The sequence below is a fragment of the Meleagris gallopavo genome, chromosome 21 (assembly GCF_905368555.1).
Source record: "Meleagris gallopavo chromosome 21, MGAL_WU_HG_1.1, whole genome shotgun sequence".
Taxonomy (NCBI): Eukaryota; Metazoa; Chordata; class Aves; order Galliformes; family Phasianidae; genus Meleagris; species Meleagris gallopavo.
The window spans coordinates 7,603,150-7,612,541 of NC_139424.1; positions in this window are offsets into that span (position 1 = coordinate 7,603,150).

Genomic DNA, 9,392 nt, shown 5'->3' on the forward strand with positions numbered 1-9,392 from the left:
GGCTGCGCGGGGCGCTCAGGCCGGGCGAGGCGCGGCGGCCCCCGATGGCAGCGGCGTGCGGGGCATCCCCCACTGCGCGGATTCACTTTCCCTTGATCTTCGCGAAAAATGTTCCATAAAGATCCAGTTTGGGGCCTTTCGACTCCCTCCCTCTTTGTCTCCCCCCTCCCTTTTCCCTTCCCCTCCTGTTGCTGACGTTGCCGCTGTCAATCACGTCCCCATAGAGCAGCTCCGGCCCGCTCCGCCGGGCCCGTTCCGCTCTCCCCGGCCCCGCTCCCGTCCGACGGCCCCGGAACAGAGCTGGGCACCGGTCCTGGGTACCGAGCACCGGCTCACGGCGCACCGTGCTCGGCCCGAGGCCTCTCCTTAGCTCTGCACGGGGCCTGCGGCGAGCGTGGCCGCCCGGGCAGCGTCTTGCTGCGAGGAGGCACCGGGGAAGGAGGGTGCACCCGCAGCCCCGCAGACCCCTCCAGACCCCGGCGGGCCCGGCGCTCCCCGGCTGCGAAGGCCGAGGGCTGTAGAACAGAGAACGAGGGTCGGGGGGTCGGGTGTGAGACCTGTGGCCCTGCTGCACCGCGAACAGTCCCTGCCGCTCCAAGCGGGGGAATTGGGACAGAATTTGGGTGCGGGTCTCCCCAGCTGACCCCCCGCTGTGGAAGGGACGACGAAGCGGTGGTTGCACGGCCCGGGCCGCTCCTCCGGGACTGCCCCGAGGTGAGCGCGACCGCGGCATGGATGCTCTGCCGGTCCCACACAGCGCAGGGCCGGAGCCCCCACAGCTTCTGCCCGCGGCCTTCTCTGGGATCCTACCGCCGGGAGAAACCCTGAGGGCAGAGACAGAGTCACTGAGAGCTGTCGTGACTCAATGGATCGCATCTCTCTGCTGTCGCGATTACCAAAAACAACCCCTCTCACCTCGCACCCACCTGCAGTCGAATACCCATAGGGATATGCTATCCCATGTCGTGACAACCCGCAGTGTTCCTATATCTCGATAGCCCCTCTGGAACCAGAGGCTGCTTACCCAAACCGGGCTCAATGGGCCGTTGGGCCTTTCCGGGGCAGGAGTTTTATTTTTTATGTTTTTTTAAATATGTTTTTTTTTTTTTTTCTTTTCCTAAATGTGAATTTCAACCCAAACTCACTCCCACCGTCACGTGGTGCCAAAATTGGGAACAGGAGTGAAATAAAAAGTAAACTGGGGTCAACCTCTTAATGAACCTTTTCTCCACTCATATGGAAAAAAAAAAGAGAAAGAGAGAAAGAGAGAGAGAGAGGAGAGAAGAAAGAAAGAAAGAAAGAAAGAAAGAAAGAAAGAAAGAAAGAAAGAAAGAAAGAAGGAAAGAAGGAAAGAAGGAAAGAAGGAAGGGAAGGGAAGAGAAGAAAGAAAGAAAGGAAAGAAAGAAAGAAAGAAAGAAAGAAAGAAAGAAAGAAAGAAAGAAAGAAAAAAAGAAAGAAAGAAAGAAAGAAAGAAAAGTAGAAAGAAAGACCGACCAGGGCCGGGCAGAGAGGGCCGTGCGGGCGGGGGAGCAGCGCGGAGCTGACGGCAGGTGAGAGCGAGCCCCGACGTGAACCCAGGGGGTCGGGCGAGGGGTACCGAACCTCGGAGCTCGTGGTTCTGCCCGTGGCTTTGCCCGGGGTCAGCGGTTGCGCGGTGATGTGATTTCGGTGTCGGCTGTGTGCTGGTGCTCGGCTTTGTTTGGGTTTTGCCTCCCTCCACCCCTTCCTCCCGCAGCTGCAATCACGGGCGTTTCCTCCTCTTTCCTACGTCCAGCGCTGTTTTTGTCTCTCAAGCAAAAACGGCTGTGGGGGGGAGGGGGGTCGGTCCCGAGTGGGGAGTATTTGATTAAAACAAAGCCGAAGTCTCCCCCTCCTCCCCTCCAGCCCCGGCCCTCCCCGTCTGTAGAAGCGGGGCCGCTTCGTGCCTTTCTCGGGCCGGGGCTGTCCGTGCCCGTCCACCTGCGCACAGCGCTTAGAGCTCCGCTGTTCTCCGACCGCACGTCGGGGCCGGGGCCGTCGGGGCTGGGAGAGGCCGCGGCCGCTCCCACCACCTCAGCGTCCCCGTATCCGCGGTGCTTCCAAGAGGCTCCGGCAATCCACGGCGAGGCTCCAACACACCCCGACTGTCATCACCCGGCAGATAAACGGCCGGATCCCCGACGGCAGGGTGGCTTCTATTCGTGGCTCATCATCGCTGAGTCCAGGGAGCAGGCAAAGGGGGAGGGTAAGCCCTGCTTCCAGGGACCGGCTCTCCGCACCACTCATCACTGTCACCGAGCTCATGCCTTGGCCCTGAACACCGGCGATTAATAAAAGCTCACTGTCGCTTTTCTCTAATAATTGCAGTCGCGGCCAGGGAAAAAAAAAAGAAAAAAAAAAGAAAAGAAAAAAAAAGAAAAGAAAAGAAACAACAACAACAACAAAACAAAACCTGAAACGGCTGCGGCTGCGCGCTACCTGCGGGGATGCCCCGCCGCGCAGCCCTTGCCGATGCGGCTCTCTTTTATTGTTTCTTTTCCCCCCCAAATCCTATGAACCTTGCGGAGCTGCCAGCCCCGACGGCCGCCCCGACGGGGGGTGGGGAGCCGCGGCCGTGTGCTTTGGCACGGAGCTGTCGGCTGCAGCGGGAGCGCAGCGGTTCGCACCGCTGCTGTGGGTTTGAGTGACCGAGGGCTGAGAAAAAGTGGCAGGATTTGGTCAGTGAAAACGCGGCGAGTACGGAGAGCAACCGCTGAGTTCTGTTCTCGGGAGGAATTACAGAGCGCCAGAGTCGGGCTTCTCAACAGGGCCAGCGCCAAATTTCTAATAACAGTGTAATATGTTTATTTCTGCCTTACAAGGACTTACAGACCTCGCTGCGAGCTGCTGGCTCACGTTGCTTTCCCCCTCCATCCCTCAGGCTCCGATGCCACGGGCCGGGCATCGCGCTCCGGGCCGAGAGGGAAACCCGAAATCGGAACGGACAGAACCGACGGCAGAAAGCGGGGTAAGCAGCAGCCCTTCCATCTCCAGCATCTCCCTGAAAGAGGTGCGATGAGAGGGGACCGAGGGCTGCGCGGCTCTAAATGCGATGGTTTTGCACCGCAGAACCGTCCGATGGAGTTGTTTTGTGCGCGCCCGCAGCTCCAGCGCTTTGTTACGGACCATCGAGTCAATGTTTTAACGAATGCTAAACGACACTGCGGAGCGCTGCGGTCCTCCGTCCTGCTCCGATGGCTGCGGCCGGTGGGGCAGCGAGAGGAGCAGCCACGTGTGGTTTACTTTAAATCTTTGGGGGATATTTGATAGTTCCATCGCGCTGAGTCTCTCACCCCCTTCGGAATCTCAGTTCGTTGTGCGACCGCTGAGGTTAAACGGCGAACGAACACTCATCTGCTCGGAGTATTTGTGAGGGTTTAATTATTTCACAAACGAAAAGAAACAATCGCAGAATCCTTTTAGTTTTTAATCCGAGCCCGGATTGTGTTGTGATGCTCGGATTTATGCTTTCAGATTTTTACTCTTTAAAGCAGTGTTTAGAAAAATATCACTTCCAATCCGTTGTGCATTTTTTCTTGGTGTGTGTGTGTGTACGAAAATAAAAGTCTTTGCTGTGAGTGTGGGGATGGTGTAGGAAGGAGTGGTGCAGGGATCAGTGCCTGGAGAGCATTGCATGGAGGCTGCCCTGCTGGTTCTCAGCCCGAGCTCTGATTTCACTGCAAAATGTACCCCCAAAATGGTCCTTTCTGCTTTACAATCACTTTTTAAAATTTATTTATTTTAAAATAGAAAAACAAACAAACAAACAAACAAAAATCTTTCAAGCTATTCCATGCTGGAGTGTGGGAGTGAGCCAACAGGGCACAGCACAAAGCTGGCTTTGGGAAATGAAAGCAGCACAGAGCCCCGAGCCCAGTACTGCAGGAATTTGAGGCAGCACGGCTTTGTTCTGCTCTGTGCAGTGCAGCACGGGGCTGAGTGGGCCCGGAGCTTTGGGACAGCGGTGTGAAGGCACTGCTCCCTGAGCACGAGGAGGAGAGGGGACCTTCATCCCAAAGCCCTGCACAGGAGCAGGGAGCTGCCTTGCGGTGCTGTGGGAGCACTGTGGGCATCACCATGCCGGGATGGAGGGCTCAGAATGAGCCCTGCCTGTAGAGATTGTTGTATTTTTCCTATGGAGGTCATTTTTTGCTATGGGCAATCCCTGTCCTGCAGAGTGAGCAGAGGACAGATTGTGTGAGCCATGCCCAGTGCTGTGCACACCCTGGCACTGAGCAGGGATGCATAGTGAGCCCCAGCACTGCTCTGCAGCACCGCCTGAAACTCCGGGGGTCAGTTGGTCACATTTAAATGATGCACTCACCACAGCACAGACCAGGTCTCACTGCCAACAGGCAGAGCAGGGCAGTGCCTGGGCAGCACAGCCATGCTCCAGGAGCAATCCTCCCACTGTTCACCTTCGTATCCCGCTGCTCTTCAAGCAAAAGCATCCTCAGCCATCCTCACACCCACCACCTCCACGCAAGGCCTCACTCCTGGCCAGAGCTCTTTTCAGCCTTTTGCACTGCGGTGCTGCCCATGGGGGAACCTCCTCCTCTGCCTCCTCCTCCTCTCAGGAGCAGGGCCAGACGCTGCCAGCAGCCCTGGGTATGGGAGGGACATCCCAACCGTACGACTCACAGTGAGCCAAACTGAGAGTATGGACAGGGGTCGGTGCTGCCCCTATTCCCCTCTACATCGCCCCAGGGCAGATCTAAACTTGCTGGAGCTCAGGGATTGGGAAGGGAGGAGGGGAGAGGGGAAAGCAGTGCCCAGAGATGGAGTAAGAGGTACCGGAGATGCAATGGAGGAAGGCAAGATGAGAGGAGGAGGACTGGGGAGGAAGGCAGCAGGATAGGGGCTGCGGGGAAAGGCTTTGGGGACAGCTTTGGGTTTCTGCCCCATGGCACTGGGATGGGATTTCCTCCCGGGTTTCTTGCACCAGGTTCAATCCCAGTCCCCACGTGACTGTGGCTGGCACTGTGCCCCTCTGCTGCAGCAGCGCTAGATCAATTCTCATCTCCATGTTGTGCACTTTGCTCCTCACCCCTGGGAGAGGGCAGTGCTTTGGGGTGCTTCTGCTACAGTAAGCAGGGAGAGCTGTAAAAGACATCGTCCATTCCTGGGAGGAGGCTCAGTAGGTAAAGGAAATGAGAACAAACCAGGGCCAGGCCCAGAAGCAGGGAGTTTGCTGCTGGTGGGATGGGGTTTGCTGTGAGACCCCAAAGTTGCTGATTGGAATGGGGGGAGCAGGAGCTGGGGGTCCGCCCTTCCTGCTGTGCTGCTGGCTCAGGCAAGGAGGAGGAAGGATGGCTGGGAGTCATTAAGCAGAGACTGAAGGCATTGCTTGCAGAGATGTCTGGGAAAGAGCCATTTCAGGCCCTGCTGTGTGCGGGTGCCGGGTCTGGGGTCAGGAGGGGCAATGGCTCAATGCCTCAATGCTGCTCTGGGGCACAGGGAGCCCACAGCAATTCCCAGCCTGCAGTGGGAGTCCCAGCTGCCTCCTGCAAAACGGAGGACAAAGGATCACCAAAAATGCAGCCTTACCTCCGTATCTGTGGCTCTGGACACCGACATGGCTGAGGCAGCTTGGCCAGATGGGAATGCTGCTCCATGTTGTGCAGTGGGAACACCGAGACGGATGGGGAAGGGGCTTCTTAGTCACACTGCGCCTGAAATAAATGGATAGGATGGAGTTTTTACAGCCCACAGGGGTGGCAGGAGGTGTTGTTCTCACCCACCGTGTCCCCAGTGATCAGTGCAGTGGGAAATCAGCAGCTGGGCATCCCTTCCCCATTCCCCTCCTTTGCCATTCTGCACTGAAGCTTCAGCTGCAAGAATCCTCACTGAGACACATTGGTGAGTGCTTCGCACGTGAGCACCCTTCCCTAGCCACAGGGTTATGGTAAAGGTTGGGAAAAGAAGGAAGTGCTGTGCTGGCATGTTGGCAGTGAATCAAAGAAAATGACATTAATTAAAACGTATGTTAGGAATAGGAAATTAAGCTAAAGTAACATTTCATCCACAGCATCTTCTCCAGGCACTTTAGAAAGGGGATAAGTTTACGGTAGGGAAAGAGAAATGAGGAGGCTGGTGCAGGGGATGGATATGTGGGGAGTGAAAAGAATCAGAGCAGAGCTTTAAAAGCCTTAAGCTGTGCACTGAAGGTCACGTGAGCTCCCTGGGTTTGTTTGGAGCTGTGAGTGAAAGGGAGGGCGGGGGGTGCAGGCTGGCACTGACAGCACCCCCAGCCCTGAAATCACAGTGCACCCCTCAGCAGGCTCAGGTGGATGCCAGCACCCTGTTGTGAAGAAGATTTACTCTTTCTCTTTCGCTTTTCTTAATCAGAACTTACCGAAACTCAGCGTGCAGCCCATGGCAACCAGCAGCAGTGGGGAAACTGAAGCACAGCGTGGCTGACAGCCCTGTGACCAGCGCTGAGCACACAGCAGGGATGGGTGTACCAGCAGGGCTGACTTGCAGTCAATCCCAGTTCATGTCTCTTCAGCATCACAAGGCTGGGTTATTTCTGGCTCCTGACGCCCGCAGAACCCTCTCGGTGCTGGGACGTGCGCATGGCTGAAGTCAAAGTGCAGCATGGACCCACATGGCCTGGGAGTGGGACTCACAGCCCAAGGGTGCTGGGATGTGCAGCGGGATGGGATCAGGGCTGACTTTCTGCCCCGGAGCCCCCAGCCATGCCCCACTGCATCCACCTTGCGACGGGCAGTGTGAGTGCTGAGCTCCGGATGGAGGAAGACAGCAGCAGCAGCAGTCTGGAGTGCACTCACAGAGTGGCTGCATTTTCTCCCCCTAAGCAGTAAATCGCGGGCTGGGACCGGCGGCATCGCTCCCATGGTCGCCCCAGGATGAGTTACGAGGAGCGAGCTCTGCAGCCAGGGCTTTGCTCCAGGGCCCTCCCAAGAGCCGTTCTCCTCCTTTTTCAACCCAAAACCGCACCGCTGCCCCACTGGGGTCACCCCAGCCCCACTGCAGGACCCCACGCTCCCAGCGCTCCTCCGCTCCCCGTCCTCCCGCGGCCGCGGCGAGCGGGCAGATGTCTTGCTGACAGCTTCAGGAACACCTTGTAGCAGTTGCGGTGATTCCCGAGATCCATTGCTTCCCATTTCAATTCACACATCATGATTTCTAAACCTCAGCCCGCACCTTCTTGCCGCAGCTCCCCACCTCCAGCCTGCCAGCACTGGAACTGATGGGGATGGGGACATAGGGAAGGGGACCTGGCCCATCCCTGCCCAACCAGCACCTCCCGCCATGACGTGCCTTAGGGAGAGCCCCAAAAAATGGGCACAGTCAGCAAAACGTGGGCTGGAAGGCACCTGGAGGGCAGCGAGGGGACGGTGCTCCTTTCTGGGGACCCAGGGCTGAGCCGCTGTGTTCCCCTGTGCTGTGTGGCTGTGGTAGAGGCTTGGCCTCGGGGTGATAAAAGCAGCGTGTTTTTCCAATTAGAAGAGCCAAATGTCTTTTCCTGCCAGCATTCAGCCCAGCCTAACATGCGATGTCTACATCTTAACCTTGAAGAAGCCTCCAGAGACGCTGTGAAATAAATCAACGCGGGTCCACGTGCTGGAAAACAGAACCAATAAATAACTTCAGAACAGCTTTTCTGTTTACTGTATGAAATCCCTGCTCTTGGCCGCCCTGTTCCAAAACAGCTCCACAAAATAAAGGCAGAAAGAAACACCAGCAGCACTGTAGGGCAGCAGCCACCAGCACAGGGCTGGCTGCAGGTGCGAGGCCCACTCCTCACTGACCTTTGGGATTTGGGGCAGAGAGTGTCTGTGCAGTGTTTCAAAAGTATTAATGAAGATAATAATAAAAAATACACCCTGCAAAACAGCCTCCCAGTGCTGTTCTCCTGAGGCAGGGAGGATGCTGGACTGAAACCCGCAGGGGATACTCACAAAGTCCTGTTTGGTACCCAGGACCCATGGGCTGCATTGGGGTGCTCAGCAGCATTGCTGGCCCCAGCTGTGCCCCCACATATGCCACATGGTGAAGGACAACCCCAGGTTGCTCAGAGTAGCAGCAGTTCCTCCTCCTTTATGCCAATAATAGATACATCTTTAGCTTTAGCATAAAGGAAGGTTGCAGGAGCAGTTGAAAGGGGATGTATAAAGACATCTTCCTGCTTCCTGGGGTAGAGAGGTCTCGTGGAGGCTGCAGGTGGGGCTGTGGCAAATAGCATTGGGATGGAGTGCCCATGGCCCACACTGGTAGCACCAAAGTTGATGTGAGCTTGAGGTGGGAGAGGTGACCTGAAACGTGGGGGGCTACTTGCAAAAGGCAGACCTTATACCCATGGGGTCCCACCTGGAAGCTGGCCCTAGAAGGAAATGACATTTTCAAGTGGAGATTCCCATCCAATCCCAGCCCAAACCCCAGCCCAGAGCAGAGCTGGGGCTCCATCCCACCCATGTCTGTGTGGTCCTGGGCTAGATGGGAGTCTGCTCATCTCAAGGGGCTGCTGCTGCTTGGGGCACAGCTGGCTGTGGACACATGGGGCTGCACACAGTCCATTACTGGGTTTCCCTTACGTCCAGTGGATGGATGCTTGGGGAGCTCCTCTGACATCTCAGCATGGGGAACAGCAGAACAGAGCCTGTTGGAGAGGAGCATTAGCAGAATTCAGCAATGTAAGACAAATCACTACAGACCAATGCAACAGGCAGGTCCACCTCTGTTCTCACTGGAAGCCCCTGATCCAAAGCAATCTGCTGCGTGGGGCCTGAGCTCCATAGCCCCCCGGGCCACGCACCAGTTGAAACCCATCCCCAAACCACAGTCATGGGGAGCTCAGCCTCTACAGTAGCCTTTTCCACGGCCATTGATGTGGATTGTTTATTTGTTGATGTATTTTACACAAGATCACCTTCCCTGGACACCAGGAGAGCAGCAGCATCCCGGAGCAAGGAGGACATGATGGGTCAGGGTCACAATCCTGCAACACACAGGTGATGTACCCACAGCACCAGATGGGCACCATGGCTCCCACACACCCATCGCTTCCCCATTCGGTGTCACTGTCACCACTGTGCCCCCATTGTGTCTCAGGGATGAGGGCAGCCCCACAGTGCCATGGGTTTTGTCACACACAGCAAATAGCAACAGGACAGGTTTAGCAACTGTGAGTCCTTCTGTTCTTCCTTACATCTCAGAGCCATTTCTCCACCCCTTAAATGCTTTACATTATTTATTATGTTTCATTTAACCCCAGCCACGTCCTCCAAATAAAATTTATTTTGCAGCTGTCATTCAGGTTTACTCCAGCCTTAACCTCATAATCCTATTGATTCCCTCATTATTCTCCGGGTGCGGGATTGATTTCATGCCTTCTGTGTTATGGAGAAGAC